At 35.5% G+C, this 6182-nt stretch overlaps 1 non-coding gene across 1 annotated transcript; it reads right to left on the reverse strand.

The window, feature by feature from the left end:
* Positions 1-2132: 2132 nt before the first annotated feature.
* LOC150041663 (U6 spliceosomal RNA) lies at positions 2133-2239 on the reverse strand. The gene has a single exon (XR_016533951.1). It is a non-coding gene; the product is annotated as a U6 spliceosomal RNA (small nuclear RNA).
* Between the last annotated feature and the right edge of the window lie 3943 nt (positions 2240-6182).

Consider the following 6182-nt stretch of genomic DNA (forward strand, 5'->3'; position numbering starts at 1 on the left):
CATCTGCTCCAGCCAGACAGGACATACTCCTCCTTGCTCACTGCCCCAGCAATCCAAGCATAGTCCCACTTCCTCTTCACCCAGAAGATCCTCTATTTCCCTGAAAGCTTCCCCATCCTACAGGAGTCCAACCTACGGCCTTCCTTAGGCAAGCACTAAGGACATCGGTCAACAGCGTATGGTCTGTCAGTGAAGCTATAAATTCCTCAACTTTCTGTCTTCCTCACCAACACAGATCGCAGACATCTGACAGAAAGGGCACAGATGTGGCAGTACAGCCATGGCGATCTGGGAAGGTTATTAAGTAGAATAATATCTTAGAGGGTATGGGTTCTGTTTTGCTCCCTATTAGCCTTCCCATTTGTGCCTTTTAAGTCTTTGACAATTTATGTTGCAGCAAAATCCCATTAGAGCAAGCCATAAGAAGGTGTTCAAATTATGTCATTGTACTGGAATTTGGATGTTGAAGACAATCCAAATGAAAGAGCCAACAGCCAAAACTTTGGCAATTTCATTAGAGTGGAATAAGCTTTGTAATTTCACCAACAGGAAAATTTGCCTAGTATGGAGGTTTCTCATGGAATTAAGTGATAAAAGCCTGAACCAAACTTGTAACTAGTTTGTAAAAGCTAAATATAGTCCATCCAGTATATAATTAGAGTACATGCTATATAACTGAAGTTGACCAATGAAAAGGAATATGGCTTCAGAGACAAAGAGCAATATGGTTTTATGTGTGGGTGACAGCAAGGGATTATGATATGACATAGCTAGTGATGCTAAACACTGGCTATATATTTGTATTTTGTATATAAACATGAGTTCTCTTCTGCTACTTTGAGAAATCTTTGATAATTCACATGTGAAATTAAAGGCATCTTATTCATTCAGTTATTTATTATTCTCTGTAAAATGAGTTAGGAATTTGTCCCCATGAATAATGTTAGCCATAATAGTTAATTTACTCCTATTCATTGGCAGTAATAAAAATGTACAAGGGGAGGCAGAAACATTATTATTTCTTGCTTGAAGTGCAATTTCATGTGGTGAGAAAAACATGTTAATATGCTGCAACGTGCTACAGGAATTTAGTTCTCAAAGGAATGGCGGTATTAAATGTATTCTGACAAGTAGGAGCCTCGGAAGGGAAACATTTATCTTCATAAAGTCATTAAATTTACTGAGCAGCATCACATTCTTCCTGCAATCTGCTCACTCCATTAAAGGCGAAGCTGTGAAACTGGCTGTGTCACATGTGCGGCCCCTGCATTTCTGAAAAGTGGAAGAATGGAGAGCTTTCTCCCCTCCAAATCCACAATCTCAAACCAGATATCTTCAGAAGTGTTATCCTATTCATTTCCATGACAAAAGAAATGGGTTGGTGAGAAGTTTCTCATTCTCCACCATCAGATTTTTATCCACATAATTATGAGAAAACAGCTTTTGCAAACCAACCCATTTCTCCATTTTAAGAGGCTCTTGGCTCTGAGGTTATTTCCCATCCTGCCAAAACAAAATGTTATGCAAAGTATTTTTGTTTGTGCACATTTCATTGAGGTGTCTCTCTTCATATACAATGCCAATAATCACTGTTTGGGAAACTGCAGAGAAGTGGCTCTTGCTCTAAGAAAGTATACATTTTCATTGTGTTTTCCCACAGGTATGTGTTGTTGATGACCTAAAATCACCTAGAAACGCAAATAAATTTTAGAACCAAAGCCAATTTGGACACACAATTATAGACAAAAATACACTGAAAATCAGTTTTAATATACAATACAATTCATTATAATTATTCATCTTTTGAGTAGCAATGGAAGGGAAAAAGGAGAGAGAATGAGGGAAAGATTGATGTTGTCCAAAAATAAATGTGTTTTCACTGTGTGCTAGGAGCTCATGCCTGTTGCCCTACATACTCAGGAGGCTGAGAGTTGAAAATTGCAATTCAAAGCCAGACTGGGCATGAAAGTTTATGAGACTCTTATTTTTTTAACTTATGAAGGATTCTGTTCAGTTTATACAGGAAGAGGTAGCTTCTGAAATATCCCCAACTATTTTGCAATTATCCTTTCTATAAATCAGTTTCTACTGCACTCCTATTTTTTTCAGTTAGACAAGTTTTTCTTTTCTTAAAAAATATGGAACGCTTCACGAATTTGCATGTCATTCTTGAGCAGGGGCCATGCTAATCTTCTCTGTATTGTTCCAATTTTAGTATATGTGTTGCGGAAGCAAGCACAAGTTCATGAGACTCTTAACTCCAATTAGCCACCAGAATACCAGAAGTAGTGTTGTGGCTCAGAGTGGTAGAGTGCTAACCTTGAGCAAAAGAGCTCAGGGACAGCGTCTAAGCTCTGAGTTCAAACCTCATGACCTCCAATTTTTTTAAGTAATATATTGGGACCGGGAGTTTGGCCTACTTGCAGAGTACTTGCCTAGCCTACATGAAGTCCCGAGTTTAAGTCCTCAGTACCACATACATGGAAAAAGCCAGAAGTGGTGCTGTGGCTCAAGTGGTAGAGCTCTAGCCTTGAGAAAAATCCAAGGATACTGCTCAGGCCCTGAGTTCAAGCTCAGGGCTGACAACATAGAAAGTAATGTACTGTTTATCTCACTTGTGTAACTGTAACTCCTCTGTACATCACCTTTATAGTAACAATACAAATATATATATATATAAATATATATGCTCATGAATATATATTTCTCACTTAGCTGACAACCTTTCATTCAAATGCTTTATAAAAAGCCACAATTCCCAAGCCATAATGATAGTTATCCCATATGCATACATGTTTTCAGATACAGTGCAAATTTCAGTGCAGTGGACAAGAGAATGGTAATATAGAACACAAAATTGAAAAGCTAGACATCAACATTTTAAATTAAAATAAAATGATTCAAAATTAGGAAGAGATGCTAGGGAGAGTGATTTCAAATCCAAGTAAAAGTTTTCAGGGTGAAAACTGGCTTTAATTGGAAAAAAGAGTTAAAATGCCTTCACAATATACCACAGACCTGACAAGACAAATACAGAAAAGTTATGCCATTACTTTAACACTACGAACATCAGAAAATTAAAAGGACCTGGTTATAAATTAAAAGAATTCATATAAATTTAGAGAATATCTTCCCTTGTCACTGTTATATCAGCATTTATCTCACAGCAGGCATTCAATCAGTATTTTTGAGTAAACAAAGATAGGAATTGCTGTTGTTTTTTTCATTTTTGAATCTGTAAACATTTGTAAGATAAAGAGATTATATTGTGGTATTTCCATACATGCACAGTGCTCCTTAACTATATTCACCTTTCCACCATATTCCCATTACTTTCAATTCTCCTCCCCTCTTTTTATAAAACAGTGGTGTATTTCACTACAATATTATATATATATGACAAAAACATATATGTATGAAACATGTTAATCCTCCTTGACCCTCAGCACCATATTTCTCACCTTCCCACAGGTCCCCATCAAAACAGTCCTCTGCTTATACTCATTACCTATCACCATTATTGTTGTTGTCATGATCATCATCATCGTTTTAGGTCAAAAAATGAGTTAGAATATATAATATATGGTTTGGCTTATTTTGCTTGACACAGTGATCTCCAGTTTTATTCATTTTCTAGCAAATGATATAATAACATTTTTATTTATGGAGCAATAATATTCCATGGTGGGCATATATCTGTAATATGTATGTATGTATGTATGTATGTATGTATGTATGGATGGATGGATGGATATATATATATATATATGTATTAGTTTATCTAGGCCATAGATTGATGGGAACCTCAGCTGATTCCACAGTTTGGCCATTATTAATAGAACTACAATAAATATGGAGTATGTGGACATCTTTCCAGGATATTGATTTACTCTCTGTCAGATATATGCCAAAGACCAATATGATGAGAGTCATAAAACTGATCTATTTTTAGTTATTTGAAGTATCTCTATATTGATTTCCATGGTGTGGTATTTTACATTCTTACCATCAATATATGAGGAGTACTTTCTCCTCCATCTTTACCACCATGTGTTGATCATGGTTCATTCTGACTGGCATAGAAGTGAATCTTATTGTAGTTTTTATTTGAGTTTATTTTAGCTAAAGATGATGAACATTTGTTCATTCATTAATTAGTCATCAGTATCTCACCTTCTGGGAACTGTTCAATTTGTTTGCCCTCTTATTATTGGGACTGTTTTGTTGTGTTACTGTTTCATTTTTTTCTGAGTGCTTCATATATTATAAATATGAATCCTCTATCCATTAAATGACAGGTAAAGACCTAAATGCCAATGTCATTCTTTAGAGAATAGAAAACTCAATCCTAAAATTCCCATAAAAGTGCAAATGACCCCAAAGAGCAGAATCAGTCCTGAGCAAAATGACAAATGCTTGGCGGTATCACAGTAATGAACTTCAAATTACACTACAAAGAACTAGTAACAAAAATAGCATGATGCCAGCACCAAAACATACAGGAGCACCAAAGGAACAGAATAGACTGTCTAGAAATCAACTACACAGCTATATCTCTCTAAGTTTTGACAAGGAAGCCAAAACTATGCACTTGAAAAAACAGCATCTTTAGCAAATGATGCTAGGAAAACTAGTTACCTGTATTAAGGGGAATGAAACTTGACCTCTATGTTTTACCATGTACAACAATCAACTTCAAGTGGATCAAAAATCTTAAGTCCAGAAACTGTGAAACTACTACAGGAGATCTCTGAAGGATGTAGACAAAAGCATTTCCTGAATGGGATTCTAAATCTCCAAGAAGTATGACCAAACAGGACTTTATCAAATTATATTGGTTTTACACAACAGAAAGAAACAAGTACAGAAACCAAGAGACAACCTACAGAATGATAAAAATAACGTTGTTTTTCTCTGGAGGATGGTGGCATTCCTAACTTTGTCTTCCAAATAATATTGGCCTGTCTAAAGAAGAGTGAATTCCAATAACAGGATGGATTCTAATGTGTTTGACATGGGAGAAAAATCTGCAGTAACAAATTCCCAGAATTCTGATTCTTTACTTTGACATAAAATTACTGTTTATTTATTTCCTGTCAGGTGTTAATTACTAGATATGCATTTGAATTGCTAGCATAGCCTACAAATGAGAATTTTAGAACAATTAAGTGATTTGCTTAAATGTCCACCATTATAATAACATCTCATTGGTTCATTTGAAAGCTACCCAGTATTGGGCACTAAAGGCAAGCCAGGATCCACTCTCAGTGCTGGTTTACAAAAGTAAAGAACACAGTAAATCTTGCCTCCCTGGAACCAATAGTTTAGAGTTAGAAATTACCTGATTATAATGGTGATAAGTGCTAGAAAGAGGCACACAAGAGTGTAAGAACAAATCACAGATAATAATCATTTTTTCTTAGGTAAGGGTCACAGAAGCACCAATGACATAATGGCATTTCCATGATCATTTTAAGGGGCATTTGCATGATCATTTTAAGGATCAATAAGAACTAGCTAGATGAAAACAGTAGAAAGGGAGGGCATGGGCCATGTGAAACGACCAGGTGCAAAAAAAGGCAGAAAGGAAGATACATTAGAATGAAGAGAGGAATAGGGATGAAAAGAGTCTTAAACTCAATGTACATGTGTGAAAATGGAACAGCAAAACTGTAGGGGATGCATACATGTGTGATAGATGTGAAGGAGGAAAGAATGAGGGAAGGAGTTTGAGATTCAATTCATGTTGAATTGAAACTCCTTTGTACAACTTTTAAGAATAATAAAAAAATAAAATATAAATCCAGGTTTATACAGAAGATATATCTCTTTGAAAACCAAAAGGCAACCTGTATAAAATGGAGATCAAGGCAAAAGAAGCAAGTGGACCATGATAAGGCTAAAGAAAATAAAATATGTATGTATCTAGAGCTAAAGATTTGGTCTAAGTATAAAAGAAGGCCATTAAAATTTTTCCATCAATCAGAAAAGAACGTTGATAATATCTGTGTTATTAGAAATTCATTTTACCAATATATGGAGAAGAGAATTTAAGTGGAGGAGTTGCTGAGAGACAAGGCCAGGAAGTTTCTAGGTGACATATGATAGTGGCTTGGTTAGAATAGAAAAGATGAGAAAGGTAGACCTATGATAAAAACACAATGAGATGAGTTCTGCAGAGA

Source organism: Megascapheus bottae, chromosome X (assembly GCF_031878675.1).
Source record: "Megascapheus bottae isolate mThoBot1 chromosome X, mThoBot2.hap1, whole genome shotgun sequence".
Lineage (NCBI taxonomy): Eukaryota > Metazoa > Chordata > Mammalia > Rodentia > Geomyidae > Megascapheus > Megascapheus bottae.